General features: G+C 41.2%; 1 protein-coding gene across 1 annotated transcript in view; it reads left to right on the top strand.

The window, feature by feature from the left end:
- Positions 1–5,567: 5,567 nt before the first annotated feature.
- Positions 5,568–26,368, top strand: part of Taok1 (TAO kinase 1) — a 92,273-nt gene continuing 71,472 nt past the window's right edge. Inside the window, exon 1 of the mRNA XM_059271261.1 lies at positions 5,568–5,666. The gene's annotated coding sequence lies outside the window, so the exon portion shown is untranslated. The remainder of the gene's footprint in view (positions 5,667–26,368) is intronic.

Here is a 26,368-nt window from a genome sequence, read left to right as displayed (position 1 = left end):
AAAAAACCCAACCTAATTAATTAAACCTCCACAAAATATTTTAGAAACATCATTCCTACAAAAATAAGTTTATCCTAAATACAATCAAACCTTTAGATTTAACTACTAATTTCCAGGAAATATGAGCTTTGAAGCAAATGTGAAAGACGTCATGAGGATCTGGATTGAAGTCCAGATGTGGAAAAACTCTATATGATATTCGGCTCGGCCCGGGGCCGGGCCCCCCCGGCCCCCCCCCCCCCCCCCCCCCCCCACCCCCGTTTCTGAGAAAGGGTCCCACAGTAGCCCAGGCTGTCCTTGAACTTGCAACAATCCTCCTGCCTCAACTTTCTTTCTGAGTGCTGGGATTACAAGCATGAGCTAACGTTCCTGGCATTACGATCTCATTCTTTGGCAAGTAAACTTTAAACAAGCGATGAGAAAGAAAAACGACAAAGTGAGATGGTATAAGAAAGAGACAGGGAACTTTTGTACACGAAAACAAGTACCTATTGATTAATCAAGCTCGAAGTGTGAATCATGTTCAGATCCCAATTCAGATAAATGAACTGTAAAAGGTGTTTTGGAAATTACTGGATAAACGACCATGGATTGATATTAAAATGCTATTAAAATTTTAGACAAATTATATAAAGATGTTGTAATAAAGCTGGGCAGTGGTGGCACAGCCTTAAAAAAAAAAGGTAAAATGTTAGCTAGGCATGATAGAACAACCCTGTAATCCCAGAATGTACGAGTTGGAGACAGGAGGATTAGGAATTAAGGACTAGCCTTAACTACATAGAGTGTTTGAGGCCAGCCTGGGGATACAGAGAACCTTGATTCCTGCCTCCCCACAGCATAAAAAAAGTTGCAATCAAGGCAACTTGCATAGCAGTCAGAGATTATTATTCTATACTAATTCAATTTATCTGTTTGAAGTTTTCCATAAAAATACTATGAGAAGGCTCAAATCTCCTTCTATTCCCATGTATGAAGTAAGTAGGTAGCAGAGAATATTTTGGGGTGTGTGTGTGGAGATGTGTCCTGGTGATTGAACTCAGATTTTCCACATGATAGGCATGTGCTCCGTTACAGGGTTATAACCCCAGGCTCTGGGAGAAAACATTCTTATGCTGACAATCTCTTGCTGAAACAGACCAGAATTAGAGGGACATATATTTTAAGTGCTCGGTGGAGGAACAGGGAGGGGCCCTGTCAGGAAAGGGAAGACAGAAAAATTCTTTATTATTTATTATTATTATTATTATTATTATTATTATTATTATTTTTTCGAGACAGGGTTTCCCTGTAGCCCTGCCTGTCCTGGATTTCTCTCTGACTCAGAGATCCACCTGCCTCTGCCTCCTGAGCTCTGGGATCAAAGGCATGTGTGCCACCACTGCCTGTGAAAACTGGTTTTTGAGGAGTGTTGAAAAGCCAAGGAAAAATAGTTTAAGGTGGAGAGAGTGACAGTTATATCAAATATTGTAGATTACAGGGAGGAAAGGATTAAATGACTTCACTAGATATAGCAACCAAGGTCAATATGATCAAGTTTCAGTGGCGGTGCGAGATTAATAAGTTACCCAAAAAGACAGGTCAGGAAGGGGAAAGGAGGTGAAGATAATTACTTCTCCCCATCCCCATGGAGAAACTAGTGCATGTGTTTTTTATGCTGAGAGGAAGTTGTCCTTTGAGAGTCAAGGAGGGTATAGGCAGAAAGAGGAATCAATGACTCACAGAACAAGGCTCTTGACTCCAGCAGGAGTATTGTGGACGACGCACGTGCACATTCTGCTGAGGCAGAGGGCTTGTTTTTCTGATGCTGGTCAATTTACTTCCATAGTCTACTAAAATTTTGAATTCTTAAATTAAATTATGTTTTCATTTTCAAAGTAAAATTTTGCTCATAAAACTACCAGGACAGATCTACTTATTGAAGTGGTTAAGGAGCCACCATGATGGTGCCTGGTAGGCCAGTTTAGGGCCTTATGCATGTTAGGCAACTGCTGTACATCAGAACCTCTCCCCAGGCAGCAGATTTTCCTTTCCTTTTCTCCCCCTCTTTGTTGGCGTTGTTGACACATGGTCTCCCTGTGTAGCCAAGGCTGGCCTAGAATCATAATCCTCCTGCCTCAGCCTCCAAGCGCTGAGGTTACAGTCATGTGCCATCACCCAGGCAGTCCATAATTTTGTGTATGTATGTATATGTGTTTGCCCATGGGAGCTTGTGCATGTGGATCAGGTATTTTCCTTTATGGCTCTCTCCACTTTTTCTTCCCCTGGAGATAGGGTCTCTCTGACATATCCCTGGCTGTCTGGAATTTACTAATGTAAACTAGGCTAGCCTTGAACTCACAGAGATCCATTTGCCTCTGCTTTCCAAATGCTGCGTCTAAAGGCATGAGCCACCATGCCTGGGCTCCACTTTGTTTTGTTTTGTTTTTTGAGACAGAGGTTTCTCTGTGTAGTTTTGGTGCCTGTCCTGGATCTCGCTCTGTATCCCAGGCTGGCCTCGAACTCACAGAGATCTGCCTGGCTCTGTCTCCCGAGTGCTGGGATTTAAAGGTGTGCGCCACCACCACCCAGCCTTGGCCTCCACTTTTAAAGACATATTTATTATTAGTATATGGGTTTATGATACACAGTGAGCCGCCATGCACCAGCCGCCATGCCTGCCTCTCCACTTTAAAAAACATTATTATTAGTATGTGGGTGTATGATGTGTGTATGTAGGCGGAATACTATAGTAGAAGTGTGGAGGTCAGAGGAGAACTTTGTGGAATCAGTTCTCTCCTTTTATCTTTAATGAGTTCACGGGTTTGAATTCAGATCACTAGACTTTCAAGGCAAGACCTTTTACCCATTGAGGCAATCTTGCTGACCCTTCACTTTATTTTTTCCCTCTTTGTTTTGTATACATATACGCATATATGTATATAGTTTTATTTTACGACCCGACTGCTGTTTCCCCTCCCTCCTCTCCTCTCAGCCCCTCACTTTATTTTTTGAGACAAAGTCTCTCACTAAACCTGGAATTTGCCCTATTTGGCTGGACTGGTTGCTTGTGAGTCCTGGCATCCTTTTTATCTCCCCAGTATGGGGATTATAGGGTTGCTGGACAACCAACTAATGACCTCCTGCTTGTGTGGCAAGCCTTTATCAGCTGAGCCATCCCCCAGCCCAGCACGTGTTTTTCTTAAATGACTTTATGCATTCTTTTTGTGTGTTTGCTTGTTTTTGAGAGAGTTTTATATAACCCAGATTGGCTCAAAGTCTTTAGTTTACTTCATCTTTACTGCTGATTCTCCGGCCTCCATACCCAACACCAAAATGCTGAGAGAGTTTATAGCCACGGGCCACCACACTAGGAAAACAAAACAGAACAAAACCCACACAAATGCAGGTCTGGGTAGAGGGTACCTGGGGGGCATCAGGTAGTATGAAGCTAGAGTTACAGTTGGTTATGAGCTGCCCCACATGGGTGCTGGGATCTGAACTCCTGTCCTCTGCAAGAGCAAGCAGTACTTGCTATCAACTGCTGAACCATCTCTCTCTCTCTCTCTCTCTCTCTCTCTCTCTCTCTATATATATATATATATATATATATATATACATACATACACACACACACACACACACAGACACACACACATATATATGTGCAGGGGTGTTAATATGGAGCCCAAACTAGCCTCGGACTCAGACTGCAATTTCTTGCCTCAGCCTCTTGTGTGGCGCGATTACGGATTACAGGTGTGCACCATCACAACAGGTGTGCACCATCACAACCCGCTCATTGTTGGTTCCTGAATAACAATTGCAGGAGGCCCAGATGGGCCAGTCTGTTCTACATAAGGAGTCCCAGGCTAGCCATGGATAAGGGGTGACTGGAGAGACTATGTGTGTTGTGTGTGTGTGTGTGTGTGTGTGTGTGTGTGTGTGTGTGCGCGCGCAAGTAAGAGACAGAGGAGAAACAAACACTACCAGATGATTTTTTTTTTTTTTTTTGGTGGTGATTTTCAAGACAAGGTTTCTCTGTTTACCAGCCCTGGCTGTCCTGCAACTCGCTTTGTAGGCCTCCCAAGTGCTGGGATTAAAGGCGTGCACCACCACAGCAGGGTTTACTGGATGATTGTAAAAACTGCTTGTAAACTCACGATAAGGTTTATCTCTTTCTTGCATAGGATCCTTTAGTTTGTTGCTTTTAAAGAAAAAAACCACTTTTTTTTTTTTTTTTTTTTTTAAAGACTGGGTCTCACTGTTTATCCGTGACTGACCTGGAACTCACTATGTAGATCAAGCTGTCCTAGAACTCAGATCTACCAGCCTCTGCCTCCCGAGTGCTGGGATTAAAGGGGGTGTGTCACCAGTTTGCTGCTTTTATACTGAGAAAAGTTTCCTAAAGTCCACAAAGCCTTGTGAAGTTGCTTTCCATACACAGGATGGTTTATAGGCAAGTCGAACTGCCGTTCCAAACCGTTCCAGATTCAACTATTAGAATCGCACAAACGCAGCTACATAGTGATTATGCTGCCAAGTTTATCCCTGGATCCACGAGGAGCCCAACTAAGGTGTGTAGGAATGAAATGTTCTACACTTTGGGAGCAAACTTTCCCTTTGCAGGATTAGTGGGAGGCTGATGTTCTGGAGGTGGGAAGAGGGAAGGAGCGTGCAGACAAGCTCATCTCCCTTGGAGTTCCGGGCTGAACAGCATGCACCTGACGCCCCCGCGTGGCACTACCCAGCTGAGGGTGGAACCGGACCAAGCCCTAGCACTCCCGGCAGCTCGGGCAACACCACCCAGCGTTAAGCACCTCGCGCGCTCCCGGGTGCGTATGTGTGTATGGGCGCGCGCGCGCGTGCACACGCCGTCGGGTCCCGCGCAGGGTCGGGCCTGTCAGGCAAGAAACCTCGCGAGATCTGAGACTGAGATGTCTGTCGGGAGGAGGGGAGTGGTGTTGGGGAAGGGGGGGAACCTGGGCAGCGGCCGAGCTCTGTGGCTCAGGGCTTGGAAGGAGAGAGGGAGGGTGGCGAGGAGAGTGAGTCGGTGCCGCCGCCCGCTTGAGGAGAGAGGAGGGGTCCCGCTCGCCTTGCGCCCTTGGCGGGCCGAGAGCGCGGGAGCAGTCGCGAAACTCCCAGGCCGCTCGGCCCCTGGGGACCCCCGCCCCGCCCCGCCGCCCGCCCGCCCGCCCGCCCGCCGGCCCGCGGCCTGTCTTCCCTTTGTGAGCGCCCCCTTCCCAGGGGTGCTGGTGGCGGCGGAGGGGGTGCGCGTGGGCCCGCCCGCCGAGGGGCCGCGGCGGGGGACCGACAGGGCCTCGGCTGTGAGGACCGGAGGCGGCCGAGGCCCGGGCCGGTTCCCCGAGGCGGCGGCGGGCGGCGGCGGCGGCGGCTCCCGGCACTTCCCCGCGCCATCTTAACTGAGCCCGAGCGTTAAGGGCGCCTCCTCGACCCGGTCGTCCCTCGTCCCCCCCTCTCCTCCCCCCGGCCCCTTGTCGCAGAGCTTGGGGCTGGGCGGCTGGGGGGGGGGGGGACGGCGGTCTGTCGCCGGGCCCCCTCCTCCTCCTCCTCCTCCTCCTCTTCCTCCTCCTCCTCCTCACTCCTCGCTCTCCAGCACCGCGGCCACCGGAGCGCTCCAGGGGTCTGCGCCTGCCTCCTCCGCCCCAGACCTGCCGGCGAACGGGGTAAGGGCACCTCTGCTTTGGGAGAGGAAGACATGGAGGGGGCGGGGAAATTCGGCCCACTCGGGCCTCTCTGGGTGGCAGATCTAGGGGTAGAGTGGGGGGAGGGAGACAAGGAGGGTCCTGTGATTCCTGTGGGTGGGGTGGAGAAACGGTGTGAGCTGGGCGCCTCCTGTTTCTAGGGGCCAGAGCAATTGCATTCCTTTTTCCTGAGGGTCACCGGAAGAGGTGGGTGGAAGGGGATGTTTCTAGGAAGGTGTGGCCCTAGTAGGGAGATTTGAGTTGACGTGCACCCCGATTTAAAGGCGCGAGGTCCCTTTCTGGTCTCCTCATCCTGCTCCTCCTCCTTTGTACTGTCTGTATTCTTGGGAATGAGAATGCGCTGAGTAGTTAACTGGATAACCCCCCCCCCCCCAGGAAATCCCTATCTTTCTTCTGTAGGGGGTGATGGAAGCATTTCTACCCCCCCATCCTCCCCCCTCTCTCTGTCCTCCAGTCTACTGCAATGCTGCACAAATCCAAGTCAGTTTCTTCATACACAGACCCATGTATATACTGAGGGGGGTGGGCAGGAGCGGCAAGTAATGGCGCTTCCCTTGGAGAGGTTAGGTTTTTGTTTTTTGTTTTTTCCCTTTAATTTTAAATCGATTACAGTACTGTTTGGATTCTTCCCCTGAGATCTGTCCATGGGAAGTATGTCCGCTCTTGTTACTGTTGGGATATGGTCTCATGTTAGAACAGTTTTGATGTTTATCTTGCTCTGTTTTGAGAGAGAGGAAGATGCCTGGATTGACTTTTGGCCCGGGGGTCGGGTGGGTTAGTTTTCGTTAGGATTTAATAAAATAATTTTATATCCTTCCATTCTTTCTCCTCCTTTTTTCTCTTTAGCTTTTGTAGTTCTTGGAGACTTATTAGAAATTATTACATTCAAACTGTCGGATGATCAGACATTTGCCCCGGGCTGTGACTTTGTAAGGTTAATACTGTTTTGCATGACATTGATACAGAAATTTCTGGAATGATTATGTTACAAACATTTATGTAGCAGATGTTGCTTCTTAAGGAAATGCAAGGTAATGCACCCAGTTATGTTGTGATCTGTATCCTGTACTCTTTCCCCCCCCCCCCACTTTTGCTTCATGTCATACTTGTTTTAAAAGAAACCATCTTGTCTGATTTGTCAACAGTACTTGTTGATTTTGTCTTAGTAGAGTAGAATAAAAATAACAATTTTGGCCTTCTGGCAAGTGCCTTCTGAAATAAAAAAATTAGCCTTCAAGTCTTGAAGAAGTCTTGATGGACATTTTTTACTTTTTCTTTCTCCCTTAAAGGAGTCTTGATGTACACACACGCCTCCCTCTCCACCCGCCTTTTAAAGAAAGAGTCTTTCTATTTAGGTTGCCTTGAACTCAGCAATCCTCCTGCCTAACCCTCTCATGTGCTGGGATTACAGGTTGTGAGCCTCTACACTTGACTCCATTTTTTTATTTAACTGTTTAAATTTAGTAGTGAAGTGTTTTAAAAATGTTCCATACGTGAATATTAGCAGTAATAAAGATTACTAAAATGTTAATATGTCTTATTTTATTAACAAATCATATTTGTTGTCTGAGCTTTACTTAACGAGTTACTTTTAAATTGAGGACAAGGATTTAAAGATGTAGCAGAAGTGCTAGGCATTGATTTAAGTTCTGTCATGTAGCCCAGGCTAGTGTAACTGTGTAGCTGAGGATGACTAAATTACTGATACCTCTGTCTCCATCTCCCCAAGTTCTAGAATTACAGGTGTGTGCCATCATCCAGTAGAAACTTTTTTTTTTTTTTTTTTTTTTTTAAAAAAAACAGGTCTTACTACATAGTAGTGAGTTCCCTGGCTCACCTGCAACTTGCTATGTAGGACAGGCTGGCCTCAAATTCGTAAGAGATCTGCCTGTCTCTGCTGTGTGCTTGGGATTAAAGGTGTGGGCCACAGTGTTTATTTCATGATTTTGAGAAAGCTACATTATGTTTTTCTCAAAAATGAAATTTTCTGCCTTATTATCTTAATATTCACCTCAGTTCATTTAATGTAAATAGTACCATTCATTTGAATCTTTCTCTTTCTTTTCTTTTTGGGGGAGTGTGGGGAACAAGGTTTCGTGTCAGTCCAGGTTATCTTCAAATATTGTGTAGCTGAGGCTAGCCCTGAACTGAACCTCATACCTAACCTGTGCCAGTGTGCCTGAAATTTGTTGTTTTTTTTGTTGAGGGAGGTTCTTACTATGCAGTTCTGGCTGGTTTTGAACTTGTGGCAGCCCTTCTGCGTTAGCCTTCTGAGTGCTGAGCTATTGTGACCAGCTTCATGTGAACCTTTACTTCATGACACAAAGTGTATGTTGTCCTGTTTTCAGAATATGTAGTTTTTACTTCATACAGGAAACATTATGATTTATGATTTATGATTTATGATTTATGGTTTGTTGTTGATAATCGATTCATATCATACTAGCAAGTATAAATCTAAACACACTACTTAGTAAAGAGTGACTTTTTATCCTGGAAAGATGCAAGAAGAGCGATTTATCAATAATGGCCACAAAATTCAAGGATATACACAGGGTGTAGGTTTAATTGCTTACTATTTCATATTAGAACTAAGGTATCTTCTCTATAGCTGGTAGGAGCTCTTCCCTAAAAGTGACAAAAGTATGTTGGTGATCACTTAAATAAATTCATTATTAAGGAAAGAATTGTCTAAGGGTTATTTCATGACCCCTGATGCCACTGTCAGAGAATAATGAGAGCGGTTAGTCTGAGTTGATTCCAGATTAGTGTGGTGCTTATGTTTCTAAATAGTCATCCACAAAATGGAGTATACATCACTTCCTGTTCTTTCACAACTGGCTCTTTCTCTGGATTCCCTTTTAATGACTTAATTTTTGGCATTCTGGTATCTGATTTGTTAATTTGGTTATTCTCATGTTTTATAAGTGGAGGAATTTCTAAGAATCAACTGGTTTAGAGACTTATAATTGAGTACTTTTTTTTTCTTAAGCATCTCATTGTGAATCCTAGCTAGACTGAAACTTGGTAGGTAGACCAGGGTATCCTGAACTTGCTGCAATTCAGCCTTTGCCTCTTGAGAACTATGATTACAGGAATGCTCCACCAAGACTGGTTTAAGAGTGTCTTTTAAAAAAATGTGTATATGCATGTGTGGGGGAGTGCTAGAGGAGGATGTTGCGTGTCCTGCTTTATCACTGTCTGCCTTATTCCTTCCAAGCCAGGGTATCTTGTCTGAATGGGGTAGGCTGATGAAAACAAGCCCCATTAAGTCTCCTCTCTGTGCCTCCCACAGTCTGGGATTACAGGTGCATATGGCCACAGCTAGATTTTTTTTTTTTTTTTTCTTTTTCGAGACAAGGTTTCTCTGTGTAGCTTTGCGCCTTTCCTGGATCTCGCTCTGTAGCCCAGGCTGGCCTCGAACTCACAGAGATCCGCCTGGCTCTGCCTCCCGAGTGCTGGGATTAAAGGCGTGCGCCACCACCGCCCGGCGATTTATTTTATTTTATTTTATTTTTATTTTTATTTTTTTATAATATGGGTTCTGGAAATTTTCACTCAGGCCCTCATGCTTGTTCAGCAACTGCTCTTACCCAATGATTCATCTCCCCTGCACAAAGAATATCTCTCCTCTAGTAGATCAGGCTAGCCTTGAACTCAGAGACCCACCTGCCTCTGCCTCCAGAGTGTTGGGATTAAAGGCTGTGTGCCACCACAGCCCGGCTTCAATAATATCTTAAGTGTATCAAAACATTGCTTCTGCTGGGTGGTAGTGACGCACGCCTTTAATATCAGCACTCTAATCCCAGCACTCGGGCAGCAGAGCCAGGCGCATCTCTTGAGTTCAAGCCCAGCTTGGTTTACAGAGATAGATCCAGGACAGGCACCAAAACTGCACAGAGAAACTCTGTCTCGGGGAAAAAAAAAAAACCAAAAAAACCCAAAAAACAAACAAACAAAAAAAAACCCCAAAATTGCTTCCATTCTAAAGAATGATGTCTTAAATTTAAACTTTGATGAAAATTACCTATTTTGCTGTGCTGAGTATCAAACCCTGGGCCTTGAGGATGCTAGGCCAGTAATCTTATCACTGAGTTACATGCCAATTGTCTGAAAGGTTTAAAGAGATACTATAGTATACAGAACCAAATATATGTGCACACTAAATAGGAAATAATTACTGTATTTTCTGTAATACATATTTTTAGAGAGTTCTGGATATGGCAATTATTTGCATATTAGTACAAAATAAGAGTATCTTAGGGCTAGGGATGTAAGTTAGTGATAAGCTTAAGGCCCTAGGTTCAGTCTTCAACATTGTATAAATTGAGTATGGTAGAACATGCTTATAATTCTGTCAGTGGCCTGTAATCCAGCATGGAGGTGGAGGCAGGAAGATCAAAAGTTAAAGATCATTCTTGACTACAGATTAAGTTTGAGGCTAGCTTGGGTTACATAAGACCCTGTCTTAAAAGATATTTGTATATGGAGGCATATAGTGGTGTTTAGTCCCATGTTATGATGCCATTCTACCAATAACAAATATACTAATTATACTTGAAAAATTTGATGCTTAGACTTTTTTTAAAAATTAATTCATTAATTATTTCTAGTTTTTTTGAGACAGGATTTCTCTGTGTAGCCTTGGCTGTCCTGCAATTTACTCTGTAGACTAGGCTGACCTTGTACTCATAGAGATCCACCTACCTCTGCCACCTGAATGCTGGGATTAAAGGTGTCTGTCACCCCCCCACACACACACTTTGTTGTTTACTCTTGAGTACTCATTCTCAATTCTCTTTTTTTCTCCCTCTCTCCCTTTGTCTCTCTAGCTTTCTCTTTTTCAAATGTGTGTGCCTGTTTTGCCTGTAAGTGTACTGTGTGTGTGCCTGGTGCCCAAAGAGTCCAGTAGAAGAGCATCACATCCCCTGGAACATGAGCTGCCATGTAGGTGCTGAGAACTGATCCTTGGTCCTCTTCAAGAATGATAGCAAAAAAAAAAAAAAAAAAAAAAAAAGAATGATAGCAAGTGTTAACCACTGAGCTATTATCTCTCCAGTACTATTTTACTTTAATTAATTAATTAGTAATTAATTAATAATATTTTTGAGTCAGGATCATGGTATATTGCATAGTAGCCTTGAGTGGCCTCAGATTTACTTTGTGGCCCTTGAACTAAAAGTGTTCCTCCTGTTCTTAGCTTTGGATTTGGGGATCACAGGCATCGGCTACCACACAGGTTAAAATTGGATGCTCTCTACTAGCCATAAAAGATAGTTAAGAATTTGCTGGTTCTACTTGGGCATAGTGGTGAACACCTTTAATCCCAACACTTGAGAGGTAGAGGTGTGTGTGTATTTGTCTGGTCTACATAGCAAGTTCCAGGGTGGCCAGGGCTTACACAGTGAGACTCTGCCTTTATAAATAAACAAACAAGCAAATAAATAAAACTTTAAAAATGCTGGCTCTAGCTATGTAGAGGGCACATACTTGTAAACCCCAGCACTTGGGAGCCAAGGCAGGATGATCTATATAGCGAGTTCCAGGCCAGCCAGGACTATAGACTAAAAAAACAAAATTTGATGGTTTTTAGTAGACATGAATACTTAGTAATAAATTATGTAGGGTTCAGCTGTTGACATTGGAATTCAGATTATTTTCTTCATGTCATCTAGAAATGCTCTTCTATGTTTGGCTCATTTATGTATTAAAATTGGTTTGTTTCTCACTCATATCCCTTTGGTTATCAGTGGTCTATTATAACAACAAACTTCACTTTTTCTAACTTAATCATTTAGAAATTAGAAGCTTTTTGGTTAAGGACTGCTGTTCAGTTCAGAATCATATATGAATGAATCTCTTTAAAAAAAAAAAAAAAAAGTCGGGGTTGAGGATTTAGCTCAGTGGTAAAGCAAGCACAAGGCCCCGGGGTTTGGTCCTCAGCTCCCCCGCCTGCCCCCGCCCTCCCCTAAAAAAAGTCAAGTTTATGTAGTCAAGTTCTACATAAAATTGAGACTGTACCATTAAATAAGAGTGTCAAAATATTTTCATCTATAAAGCTTTTCAGGTTTGTTTCTTTCTTCCTTTTTTTTTTTTTTTTTTTTTTGGATTTTTCGAGACAGGGTTTCTCTGTAGTTTTGGTGCCTGTGCTGGATTTTGCTCTGTAGACCAGGCTGGCCTTGAACTCACAGAGATCCGCCTGGCTCTGCCTCCTAAGTGCTGGGATTAAAGGCATGTGGTGTGTGCTGCCACTGCCCCGCACCTTTTAGGTTTCTGAACTTGTTCATGGCTGGATTTTTTAAAAATATATTCAAGATTTCCTGTTGTAAAATATGAGAGGATAAGAACTTATAGTGTCTCATTTCATTTTATTTCATTGGTGGTTTAAAAATTCTGAATATTTTGTGATAAAATTTGATGTTTAATTTTGTTAATAGTGTCACATTCCTTCTAAAAACCAAGAATTCTTAGCTACTAGAAACACCTATTTTTATTTAGATGTTTCTGTCATCATTTAGTAACAATTCTTTATGTCTGTATCAGTCTTTTGTGCTAGAAGCAGATTTTTGTTGTTTCTGAATTATAGTCTAAATAGTGACAAAATTAAGTGGCCTATAGAAGGTAGAAGAGTTTTTTAAAATATAAACCTTGCCTCTAAATAAGTAAGAGTATATATTACAAAATACCATGCTTAGTAGATATGCTATTCTGTAAAAAAAAAATAAAAAAATAAAAAATAAATAAAATAATAAAATGCCAATTTGCTACTCAGGAGACCTTGGTAGCAGGATCTCTTGAGCCTGGTAGTTCCAGGCCATTCTGGGCAACATAAACTTTATCTCAAAACAAGCCAGGATGGCGTGAACTTGGGTGTGTAGCTTAGGATGACTTTGAATTTCTCGTCGTCTTGCTCCACACCCCAGTGCTGGGATGATAGGCATTGTTCCCTTATATCTTTTTTTGTGGTGCTGTGGATTGATTCCAGGACTATGTGCATGCTAGGCAAATACTCTACTAACTGAAGTATATCAGTACTTCTCCAGCTCTTGTTGCTTTTTGCTGTGCTGTCCAGACTGGGCTTCCCAGGTGCTGGGACTACAGGTGTGCACCATCATATCCAGGAAAGTTACTATTTAAATATAACTGCTTTTAACAGTTCCCTGACTTACCTAAGCAAAAAAGGGCCATTTTTTTTCTTTTGATAAGCTTTTAAAAATCCTTTTATCTTGTTCCTTTTAGATTTAGATGTATGAGTTCCTTGTCTGTACTTATATATGTCTGTGTACCTGGTTCCCACAGAATCGGAGAAGGGTACTAAATCTCTGGAACTGGAGTTAGGGGTTGTGAGCTGCCATGTGGGTGCTGGGAACTGAACCGAGGTCATTGCAAGAGCAGCAAATGCTCTTGACTGCTGAGCCATCCCTTTATTCCCTGTTCAATATTTTGATCAAATAATTTTAAGCAGGTGAATTACATCTAGAAAAGCATGCAAAGTTCAGTTTCTGAGAAATAATTATCAGGTAATGGAATGGAATGGAAGCAACCATAGTAAAACTGGCATATTTTAAATTTGAGCTTAAAAAATTATTATGTTTATTTATTTAGGTGAGGGTGGCATCATATGTTTGGAGGTAAGACAATTTGCAGGAGTTGGTTCATCCTGCCATGTGGGTTCTGGAGTTTGAACTTGGGTTGTCAAGCTTGGCAGCAAGAGCCTTTACCCATTGTGCTATCTCCCTGGCCCAGTTACTATATTTTAATGATAGCATTTATAAACTTAATAACTTCCTTAGCTTAAAAATTATTTTTTTATCACTTTTGTGGGGAACATAGGAGGACTTGAGAGTCTGTTCTTCCCCTCCCTTCACATATGTCCTGAGCATTAACTCACATCATCAGCGTTGGCAGGAAGCATCTTTACCTTCTGAGTTGTCTTACCTGCTCACTTCCTTAACTTTTTAAGTCTTAACTTTTTCTATGAAGATAGTATTTACTAAGTTGCTAGATTTAAATAGGATGATCTTTATTTACTTAATATACCCCTGATAAATAGTAAACACTCAGTAAATTGTGGAATTGTGGACTATCACATATTAGTTGGTTAATACATGTTTATGAATGAACACAAGTAGTCTGATATTTAAGAGTGAGTTACAGGAGCTAGGAATGTAGTTTATTTATAGAATGTTTGTCTGCTAAAAGTGTGAGGCCTTTTTTTTTTAAAAGTTACATTTCCTTACTGGAGGGAGAAAAACTAGTGTATTTCATTTTTTTTTTAATTTTTAATTTTTATTTTTTGCAGTAATAGGAATTGAACTTAGGATCTGGAGTATGGTAGGCAAATACCATATCACTGAGCAGTTAGTTATTCCTAGCACTTTACTGTTTTTATTATTTTTTTAATGGGGTGTGGTGGTACACGCCTTTAATCCCAGCACTTGGGAGGTAGAGGCGGCAGATTTTTGTGAGTTTGAAGCCAGCCTGGTCTACATAGAAAGTTGTAGTCCAGCTAGGACTACATAGACAGACCTCGTCTCAAGAAAAAAAATATTTAAAATACTTATTTGGGGTGTGTGTATTTGAGTGTATGTATATTACAGGAGCTTTCAGAGGTCTGCAGGAGAGGGTCAGATTCCCAGACACTGGTATTAGAGGTGATTGGTGTTGGGAACGATGCTGAGCCATTTCTCTAGCCCCTCCTAGCCCTTTTTTAAACTTTGAGTCCCCTTAAGTTGCCTAGTCCAGCCTTGAACTTTGGGTTCTCTTGCCTCAGATTCCTGAGTAGCTGACTTGTAGTCTATACTTTTGATTTGAAGTTGGGTTTATACTTTTTGTTTAGAATTATTTATATAAATAAGTTTAAAATTATTTTAAAATTTATTTTGTGTTTATGTGTGTGCACATGTGGAGGTCAGAGGACAAATTGTGGGAGTTGCTGGTTCTCCCCTTCTACCTTGTGGGTTCTGGGGGTTGAACTTGGGTTGTGGAACATGGTGGAACATGCCTTTACTTGCTGAGCCATCAATGATTTATAATTTTTGGCATCTGATATACATATCAGTGGTGCTGCTCTGGATTGGACCCAGAACCTGGTACGTTAGGAAAGCACTTCTACTGAATTACAGCCCTAGTTTTTTGGCTGACTTATATTTTTTGAGAGAAATAGTTAAAATAACCAGAGTAGTTTACTATTGTATTTAGAATAGACTAGTATGTATTATTTCATACTAATGTGTGTGGGGTGGGGTGGGGAGAATGATATCTAAAAATGAATTTTTGGGCCTTGTAACACTCTGGGACTGAAACACCGGTAGGCTACACCCCACTTGCCTGATTGGAGTTATTAAATCTGTGAGAAGTTTTTTTTTCTGCTTTGCTCAATGTAAAGCCTATCCCAAAGGAATGAAACTTTTTTTTTTTTTTTTTTTTTGGTTTTTCGAGACAGGGTTTCTCTGTGTAGCTTTGCGCCTTTCCTGGGACTCACTTGGTAGCCCAGGCTGGCCTCGAACTCACAGAGATCCGCCTGGCTCTGCCTCCCAAGTGCTGGGATTAAAGGTGTGCGCCACCACCGCCCGGCTGGAATGAAACTTTTAATTTGCTCATTTAGGTAGAATTTGTTATAACATTTCTTATTCCTGGAGTTCTTTACACCACTCCTAAAATGTTACTTATATGCAAAGCTTTTTTTCTTTTTTAAATTAGTTTTTAGATTTATTTATTTTATATGTATGAGTTTTATATGCATGCATGTATGTATGTGTACTACTTGTGTGCCTGGTGCCTTCAGAGGTCAGAAGAGGGAGTCAGCCCCTAGAACTGGAGTTATAGATGGTTCTGAGCCACCATATGAGTGCTGGGAGTCCATCCTGGATCTTCTGGAAGAGCAGCAAGTGCTCTCAACTGCTGAGCCATTTCTCCAGCTCTCTCTAAGTTATATATGAATTTTTGGTTTATTTATTTTTTTTGAGACAGGGTTTATCTGTGTAGCCTTTTTTTGTCTGGGAACTCACTCTGTAGACCAGGTTGGCCTTGAACTCAGAGATCTACCTGGTCTGCCTCCCGAGTTCTGGGATTAAAGATGTGTGCTACCACCATCTACCCCTAAAAACATGTGTATGTGTATATTCCTGAGTATATGTATATGCACCATATGCATGCTGTACCCTCAGAGAGCAAAAGAGGATATCAGAAGCCGGGCGGTGGTGGCGCATGCGCCTTTAATCCCAACACTTGGGAGGCGAAGCCAGGCGGATCTCTGTGAGTTTGAGGCCAGCCTGATCTCCAAAGCGAGTTCCAGGAAAGGCACCAAAGCTACACAGAGAAACCCTGTCTCGGAAAAAAAAAAAAAAAAAAAAAAAGAGGGTATCAGACCTTTCTGGAATTAGAGTTAATACAGAGTTGTGAGCCACTCAGTGTGGGTGCTGGGAGTGAATCCAGGTCTTCTGGAAGTGCTACCAATACTCTTTTTACTGCTGAGTCATCTCTTCAGTCCATCTAAGCTTTTTTTATTTAGTCTTTGTAGTTGCGTCTTTACCTTGAAATATGTTAATGGAATATATTGGTTGGACAAATTAGTATATATGTGTGTGTGTATATATTTTTTTACTTTTTTGTGTATATGAATATTTTGCTTGCATGCATGTCTATTTGACATGTGTATGCTTGGTGCCTGCAGAGGTCAGAAAAAGGGACTCAGATCACCTGAAACTGGAGTACAGATGTCATGAGCTGTCATGCTCTCTAGGCCATTTTTTTTTTCTTTTATGTGCCTTTGTGTTTTGCCTGCATGTGTATTTATGTGAAGGTGTTGGAACTCCTGGTGCTGGAATAATATAGACAGTTGTGAGCTGTGAAACGTGGGTGCTGGGAATTGAACCCTAGTCCTCTGGAAGAGCAGCCAGTGCTCTTGACCACTGAGCCAATACTCCTGCCCCCATATTTTGTTTTCTTGAAATAGGGTGTCATTCTGTAGCCAAGGCTGGCCTGGAACTCACTATATAGCCCTGGCTTATGTTGAACTTGTAGCAGTTCTGTCTCAGTGTCCTAGGTGCTGGGAAGCCGGATGAGCCGTCATGCCTAGCTAATTCAAGCTCTAAGAGATTATTGTGGGCTGTTAAGATACTGTCCTTATCCTGCATGGGTTTTTTTGTTTGTTTTTGTTTTATTTTGTTTTGTTTTTCGAGACAGGGTTTCTCTGTGTAGCTTTGTGCCTTTCCTGGAATTCACTTTGTAGACCAGGCTGGCCTTGAACTCACAGAGATCCTCCTGGCTCTGCCTCCCAAGTGCTGGGATTAAAGGCGTGCGCCACCACTGCCCGGCATGCATGGGTTTTATTTTCTCTATACTTTAAGTCTTCTAAATAATTTATTTTCAAGTTATATAGATGTTCATGGAAATCCAAGGTCTTCTCATGGTACATTAGTTAGGGAAATTTGTTTGCCATAAGGTTTTCTGGGTACCTTATCTTCTTATTTAGAATTCTGTCCCAACTGAGTATGGAAACAGCAGTCTTGCACATGCTAGGCAGCTCTTCTAGATCCCCCTTTACTTCTAATTGCATGCCTCTGAAGAATGCTTGTGTGGCCTTTATTTTTTCAGTAACTCTTTACCTTTAAATCTTTACTGATTTCAGTGTCTAGTCTTTTTGCTCATCGTATTGGCACCTTTACCTTTCCTAGGTCTTAAGTCTTGGTTGGTATTAAGGACTTTATTTATCAAAGAGATCCTGGAAAGGGTCAATACTCTAAAGAGTTTTGTAAATAATTCCTGAGATTTTGTTTGTTTTTTCAAGACAGGGTTTCTCTGTGTAGCCTTGGCTGTCCTGGAACTTGCTCTGAAGACTAGGTTGGCTTCGAACCCACAGAGATCTGCCTGCCTCTGCTTCCTGAGTGCTGGGATTAAAGGCAACTAATTCCAGAGGTTTTTATACCGGGAATGTGTGTCACATCTTATGTGTAAATGTATTTTTTTGTACACTGCAGGATTAGTAGGGAAAACTTTCCAGGGTTTCTGGGAATTAGTGAGCTTGTATACTGCTACTGAAATATATTCTTGTCTTCCTAATCCCCGCAAAAGGGAAAACTTTATTTTTGAGATGGGATCTCATATATCTCAGGCTAGCTTCACATTTGTTATGTAGCCAGTGCTGTGATTACCACCATGTGCCATCATCTCTGATGTGGCACTGGGCATCAAACCCAGGGCTTTGTACATACTAGATAATCAGTCTGCCAACTAGGCTTTATTTCTTGCTCCTCCCCCCCCCCTTTTTTTTATTATTATTTTCAAATGCTGCAAGGTTCTGCTATGTTGCTCAGGCTGGTCATGACCTCCTGGGCCCAAATGATCCTCCTACTTCAAGTAGTTGCAACTTACAGGTATGCACTACTGTGTTCAGCAGTAAAAATTGAAGCATAATAAGAAAATAATATTTATTTTTACTTAAGAACATAAATTTAATATTCAAGTATTAAATATGGTATGTAGTTTTCATAAAATTGTGGCTGATTACTAAGTATATTAAAAAGATTTCAGTGTGCTTCTGTGTATTAGACCTAACTATAGACCTCGTATTTTGATTTCTTTTAATCTTTTCATGGAAGTAGTTATGAGTCTTTAGTTTTTTGTTTTGTTTTGTTTTTTTGAGACAGGGTTTCTCTGTGTAGCTTTGGTGCCTGTCCTGGATCTCGCTCTGTAGACCAGGCTGGCCTCGAACTCACAGAGATCTGCCTGGCTTTGCCTCCCGAGTGTTGGGATTAAAGGTGTGCACCACCACTGCACGGCCAAGTCTTTAGTTTTTTTGTTTATTAAGACAGGTCTGGGGGGGGGGGGGCTGGAGAGATGGCTCAGAGGTTAAGAACACCGACTGCTCTTCCAGAGGTCCTGAGTTCAATTCCCAGTCACCCACATGGTGGCTCACAACCATCTGTAATGAGATCTGGCGCTGTCTTCTGTATACATAATAAATAAATTAAAAAAAAAAAAAAGACAGGTCTGGGGCTAGGTCTGGGGCTAGAGAAGATGACTCAACAGTTAAGAGCACTAGTTCTTGCATAGGACGTGACTTTGATTCCCAGCACCAATATGGTGGCTTAGACAGCACCAATATGGTAGCTTAGAGCCATCTATAACTTCAGTTGGAGGGAATCTGAAAGCCTCTTCTGGCCTCTCTGGGCATCAGGCATGCATGTAGTACACATACATGCAGGCAGAATACTTACACACATTAGATAAATCTAGGGGGAGGGAGAATGCGAGTCATTGTAGGGTGGTAAGTAGCCTTGAACTTGCTATGTAAACAAGGCTGGTCTTGAATTCCTGATCCTCTTAAGTGCTGAGACTATAAGCACATAATACAATGCTTGGCCTTATAGTTTGTGTTTGGATTGATTCTACCAGTTTATTCCTCCTGAGACCAAGAAAGAGATATCAGGAAAAGTTGATGGAACAGCATTACTAGACAAGGTCAAGTTCTTCCTTTTTTAGGGTTAGGAATTTATTGTTAGGGTCTTATTTTAGTATTCATTTTTTTGTACTTTATTCAGTTAGCACTGTGTTATCATTCAAGTATTTTTTGAAAAGTTCTCCCACACTCCCTTTCTCTCTTTCTGGGAGAGAGAGAGGTCTCATACTGCAATTCAGGCTAGTCTGAAACTCATGATGTAATCTAGACTGGTCTCAAACTCACTTCAATCTTCCTATCATAGCCTCTATGGTGGTAGTATTATACAAGTGAGCTACCATGCCTAGCTCCTTTTACTCCTTTGAAGCGTAAACTTTTTCTACTTATGATTCTGTTTTGGGTTTTTTTTGTTTTGTTTTGGTGGTAGATAAATGCATAAAATATATTCAGTACTGAGACTGTAAAGTTTAATGTGAAGCTCTACAATTTCTATTCCAAATGCCTTTTCTAACTATAGAAAGTTCATAGGGTATATAGACTTTGGTTCTGGTAAATTCTGGTGTGTAATGTTTTTATTTATTTGCAAGGTTTTTAATAAAGTATAAAATTAAAACAAGAAAATCATAGTCTGTAAGCCATTTGGTTTACTTATGTTGTAATAAGTACAGAAACCAATTTTAGATTAATACTTTTTTGAGATAACAGTTAGAAAATTGTGATTTTTATGGCATGTGCTAGGGAAACACAAAATCCAAATGTAGGTTGTTGGCCCTCTTATCATTTACTTTTTATTACATTTATTTATTTGTGTGTGTATGTGTGTGCGCGCTCTTGAGTGTCCCACATGAAGTCAGAGGACAACTAGGACAACTTGGGGCAGCACTGGATGTCTTCTTCCACTCTGTGGGACTCAGGGGTTGAGCTCAGGTCATCAGTCTTGGCAGCAAGTGCTTTTATCAGCTGAGCCATCTATCTTCTCTTAGATTTTCTTTTGTTCTGAATGCTACAATCTCTGCACTGCCTGTGGTTATCAAAATAGGTTCAGTTAAGATATGTCTGTATTTGTAACGTAGGTTCTTAAATGTGCTGTTTACTAAATTCTCTAGGAGGAGACAAAGAAGTAACACCTGATATCCTCTTAATTTCAGTAGTTGAGTAGGATACAGACAGAAATAAATACATGTAATGCAAGGTTTCTCAAGCATAGCATTAACAGTTGGGAAAGGGCAGGTTGTTACAGGGATCTGTGCTATGTGTTGTAGCATATTTTCTAGTATCTCTGAATTCTGCTCATGTTGTCAGTGGCAAGCCCTTGTGTCCAAATGTTGCCAGATCTTATCTAGGGAGCAAAATCACCGCTGAGAAACATTTTGGTAAAGTGGATGTTGAGGTGGCAAGTGGAATGTATATAGAACTGTTGCAGTACAAGTCAAGAAGAGTTAAGGGGTGTCCAGGAAAAATGACTCCTTAGGGACTGAGGTTCCTCTCTCTTCTCCCTAACAGGTTTCTCTATATAGCCTAGGCTGACCTGAAGCTTCTCTTGAGACTCCCAAATGCTTTGATTACAGGCACACACTATCACTCCTAGCTTCTGATACTAAGTTATATCTCCAGCTCTAACTATTTCTTCTTTAAAAATTTATAGTCATCATTTTTTGTTGCTTTTGTGTGTATGGTGTATGTATGTTTGTGATGTTGTATGTACATGTGTGTTCTCAGATGGTGGCCAGAGGAAGACTTCAGATGTTGTGCTATAGCCCTTGTTATTCTTGAAGTTCTGTTTCTAAATGACATGAAAATGATAAAAACAGGAATATGTTAAAAATATGATTTGTGTTTTAAAAAGAGTGAAATATGGTGATAAATTGGGTAGAAATTACATGTAGGGAAGTTGGTTAGAAGGCTGTTGCAAACTCAGTTGTATTGGTGCATGCTTATAAACCCAGCACCCAGAGGCAGAGGCTGGAGGATCTGTGAGTTCGAGGCCAGCCTGCTCTACAGAGTGAGTTTCAGGACAGCCAGGACTGTTAACACACAGAAACCCTGTCTAGAAAAACAAAAAGGGGGGGAGGGGAAGGAGACTATTGTAGAAATCTAAGAAGTAGGATTAAAGTGATGTATTTGAGGAAGATTAAGGTAGAACAATGTACAATTTAGAGTTTACTAGAGATTGGAAATGATAGTGGAGAATGACTATTTTGCAAGAGAAAGAATGATTTTTGGCTTTGGTAATGATCAGAGGCTAGGATATATTGTAATAATTAAAAAATTCCAGTGGTTTTGGTTTTTTTTTTTTGTTTGTTTTTTGTTTTTTGTTTTTTGAGACCACAGACAACAGTGAAAGTTTGAGGAAAACTTTGATAGTTTTCTCTTTCAACTGTGGATTCTGGTGAGCAAACTCAAGTCATCGTCAGACTGTGTGATAAATACTTTGAGCCACTGAGCTATCTATCTCACTGCCCCTCCTGTGGCTTTTCACAGGAAAAAAGGCTTCTTTGTAACATGCTATGTATTGATAGATGGAGATGGGTTGGAGTCTGATTGTTCTTGTTTTTAGTGTCTCAGGTTTATGGAGGCTCTATCATACATGTTTCTGCAGTTTTCATGACAATGAAAAGGGGATATTGCCTCTTGAATTCTCTATTTGGCCAAGTTCATTGACTAAGTGAGGTGTGACTTTAAGAGATTCCATAAAAGTTAAGGAGGGTGTTGGTTCCCTTGAAGAGAACTAAACTATTTCAGTTATGGCAAATTTTTGTTTTATGTTGAATTAGAGCTTTTTTCCTTTTTTGTTTTGGTTTTTGAGATAGGGTCTCATGTAGCCTTGGCTGGCTTTGGGTGTGGTATATAGCTGGTGATGATTTGAACTTGCTGTCTGTCCTCTCAGCCTATTGAAAGATGGGATAACAAGTGCACATCATCATACTGGGCCACTCATTTGTTTTCTGTTACTGTGCACAGCAGGTTGGCCTCAAACTCTTAGAGATCAGCTGACCTTTGCCTACCCCTCTTGAGTGCTGAGATTAAAGACGTATGCTACCATGCCCAGAAGTAGTTGATTTCTTTTTATTGCATAGGTAGTAGTCCAAATCTTGGGTGTGCTACAATTTGTTTACTCACCTGTTTGTAATATTTGAAATCATTTCAGCTTTTACATTTATGAATAAAACTACTGTGAACATTTTAACCTTTCTGAAGTTTTCTAAGTTAGAAACTTTGGGATTGGCTTTGATTCTTTTAATCTCTTTCCTCATGAACTCATGACATTTCTTCTTTTTTTATATTTTTGGTTTATTTTTTGAGACAGGGTCTCTCTGTGTAGCCTTGGCTGTCTTGGAACTTGCTCTGTAGACCAAGGTGTGTGCCACCACCACCCAGCCCCATGGTGCTTCTTAAGTATGTTTCATATATTAGAAATTGTAACGTTCTTCAGATGCTATTTATTTCTGTGAAGGTTTATTTTAGGAGTGAGAAATTTAAGGATGATGATATAGATGGTATACTTGCTGAGCGTGATTTATAGTTAAGTGGGAATGTTGACTGATTGGTGAGGAAGGTGCTGACATTGAAATTACAGGATTGTGATAAACACTGTTGGTGTTGGATGCACTCTATCCCTGTGTCAATGAGTACTTTCTGGTAGTCACTTTTAATTCTTTTTCTGTTTTTTTACATGTTTTGTATGCATGTGCTATGGCATGGTGAAGAAATTTATTGCCATGGAGGATAGTCTTACTGCTATGGGAACTTGAGGAAATCATTTAATCTCTTTGGGCCTCAGTTTCATCACCTGTGTAAATTAGAACTGATAATACTTTGAAATGTTGGTCTAAGAGGATTAGATTCATTATATAGACCTGAGAACAGTACCTGGCTTATTGTGTTAGTATTATCTTGATTCTGTATTACTCAGAAGGCTTTTGCTGGGGATTGAGAGATGGCTCAGCAGTAAGAGCCACTGGCTGTTCTTCCAAAGGATCAGAGTTCAATTCCTCACACCCACATGCAGTTTACAATAACTCCAGTACCACGTATCAGGCACATACGTGGTGCACAAACATACAGTCAGGCAAAACATCCATGCACATAAAATAATACAATAAACCCCCCCCCCCACACACACACACAGGGTTTCTCTGTGTAGCTTTGGATCCTGTCCTGGAACTCGCTCTGTAGCCCAGACTGGCCTCAAACTCAGAGATCCGCTTGCCTCTGCCTCCCTAGTGCTGGGATTAGAGGTGTACACCACCACCACCCGGCCTACAGTAAAAAAAAAAAAAAAAAAAAAAAAAAATTAAATTAAAAGCTTTTCTTTTCTCCTAGTTCTGATCCTCTTGTGTCTTGCTCTCATTTATCTCCTACTACAGCCCTCTTCTCTTGTTGTGCCGGGGATTGAACACAGCTCCTCAAGTGTGTAGATAGGTGCTCTACCACTTGAGATATCACTCTTCTGCTTACTCAGACTTACAAAGTTACTGAATCATCCTGTAACTGTTTGTGCCCCTTTTCAGTTGTGTTGTAGTATATAATAGTCAATTACATAAATGAAGACTTATAAATTAATCCACCACTCAGTTAAAGTTATAGAAATTTTTTCTTTATTTAATCATGGAAAATTGCACTAAAAATTTGTGTATGGAAGTTCCTAACCTCCTAGTGGGTTCCCTTTGTCCCTTCCACCTCAGCAATCCACTCTTCTACTTCTGTTCTTACTTCTTTACTTTTGGTGATTTTATAAATTGTTTTGCTTAGTTAAAATTACTGTGAATGTATATGTGTGCATTTATGATATGTTTATATATGCAGGTGTGTGTGGGTGTGTGTGTGTGTGTGTGTGTGTGTGTGTGTGTGTGTGTGCAAGTGGAGATCAGAGGACAGCTTTTAGGAGTTGATTTTTTTCCTTCTACCATGAATTTTGGGAATCAGATTTAGGACATTAGGCTTTTGTGGCAATTACTCTCTAAGACATCTTGCTGGCCTGTTTTGTTTAGTATTTAAGGTTTTCTCTGATTGACTCTTTCACCATGCCTGGCACATTTTTTTTTTTAATAAACATTACTGCCAAACACACCTTATAATACCTTCTCTGCCTGTGTATATGGTGTCATTTTTGTGCTCCTTTGATCATATTTTTTTATCCTGTTTTATCTGTTCAAGTACTCTTCCACAGAACTGTCCCCAGTGCTCAAATTATTCTGTCCTTGTTCTTCTAAGAGTTCTTTTTGGCTCATTTTGATGTTCTAGTTTAGTACCTAATAAGATGCATTCCTTTTGTGTATTTATTTGTCTTCGCTTCATGAGAGCCATTATCATGTATTCCTCTCATTTAGTGCCTCACATAGGTCATGTAGTAGTAGAATCTCATTGAAGTTCTTTGAAGCTTTGGATAGCAACTAGCAGTCATGGAGAAATTGATAGTGAACTAGGGCAACTATTCATAAAAGTACAAAAACCAAAAAGTATAGCACTGCTCCTTGGGTCTATGAAAATCTTAGGCCATCCCATTGTGTTAGATTGAAGTAGAGTCAGAAACTTAGCACCAGAAAGGATCATAGAAGTAATATTATTATTAAACAGGCTAGATAAGAATTGCTGGTATGGGTCATAGTAGATCTGTTAACTCCTTGAGATTCATGCAATATGTTAAGTTTGTACACAGGAGCAGTTCAGGGTAAGAATTCATAATTTATATTTTCAAGGTATCTGTGACTGAAAAAAATACTATCTTGCAAAAAATGACAGATGAAACACTTGAGGTTCAAAGATAAGACATGAGAGATGTCATTGTTATTCATAGTAATGATCTTGACCAAACAAAACTTTTAGTTAGATTTACTCTGATGTGTTTAACAAAGGAGAAATAAGAAATTGGAAGAGGGGCTGGAGAGATGTTCAGTGCTCTTTTGAGGATGTGGATTTGGTTCCCAGCACCCACAAGGCAGCTCACAACCATATGTAACTCCAGTTCCAGGGGATCCCACCCATGCTTCTGATCTCTAGGGACACCAGGCACACACATGGTACACATACTTAACACTCAGGCAAAATACTTCACAAAATAAATCTTAAAAACAAAAAAAAGGTGTCTAAAACAAAATGTTTCTGTCTCTAATTAAAATGAACTTTTAAGAACTTAAAATTTGAGTCAAGTGGTGGTGACACATGCCTTTGGGAGGCAGAGGCAGGTGAATCTCTTGAGTTCAAGGCCAGGCTGGTCTACAGAGTGAGTTCTAGGACATCCAGGGCTACACAAAGAAACCCTGAAAAAAAAATTAAAATTTGTGTTGGGGAGATGGCTCGAGATGGTTAAAATTGCTTGTTGCTCTTTGAGAGGACCTGAATTTGATTCTCACAGCCTACATCAGGAAGCTCACAGCCGCCTGTAACTACAAAGGGATCTGATGCCCTCCTCTGGCCTCTCTATATAGCCTCCTCTCCTCATGCATATACACACCAAGACATATATTTATATATTAAACAAAGAAGATCTTACCAGGCCGGGTGGTGGTGGTGGCGCACGCCTTTAATCCCAGCACTCGGGAGGCAGAGCCAGGCGGATCTCTGTGAGTTCGAGGCCAGCCTGGGCTACCAAGTGAGTTCCAGGAAAAGGCGCAAAGCTACACAGAGAAACCCTGTCTCGAAAAACCAAAAAAAAAAAAAAAAAGATCTTACCATTTAAGAACGGGGCTATATAGTTCAGTTTGTAGAGTGCTTAGATCTCCAGCATTGAATAAATAAGATGTGTTGGGACATATCTGTAATTCTAGCACTCAAGAGGTAGAGGCAGGGAGTTCAGAAGTTCAAGGTCATTCTTGGCTATATAGGGAATTTTAGGCCAGTCTGGGCTAGAGACTTTGTCTAAGAAAGAGATAAGGAGGGGTAGGGAGGGATGGGATCATCAGTTTAGGTGTATGGATATATAATATGTTCTCTCTCTATATACATATATATAAGCACATTTGTATATATATGTATATACACACACACACATACATATGCTTAACGTGATTCAGGCCTTGTCTTCAATCGTCTCTCCTTCCTGTGTGTGTGTGTGTGTGTGTGTGTGTGTGTACACACACTTTTAAATTGACTTGATTGTGGTGTTGGGGATGGAATCTAGGGCTTTGCACTTGTTAGGCAAAGTGTTCACTACTGCTGAGCTACATTCCCAGTTCCCAAGTTAAATATTTACATTTAGTTCATTCAGAGGGCTGTGCAGCCAAAGCATATTTTTGTCCAAAGCCTTTTCTTTCTTTTTTTA

The sequence above is a fragment of the Peromyscus eremicus genome, chromosome 8a (assembly GCF_949786415.1).
Source record: "Peromyscus eremicus chromosome 8a, PerEre_H2_v1, whole genome shotgun sequence".
Taxonomy (NCBI): domain Eukaryota; kingdom Metazoa; phylum Chordata; class Mammalia; order Rodentia; family Cricetidae; genus Peromyscus; species Peromyscus eremicus.
Note: the sequence above shows the minus strand (reverse complement) of the source record. Positions and strands in the feature narration are given on the sequence as shown.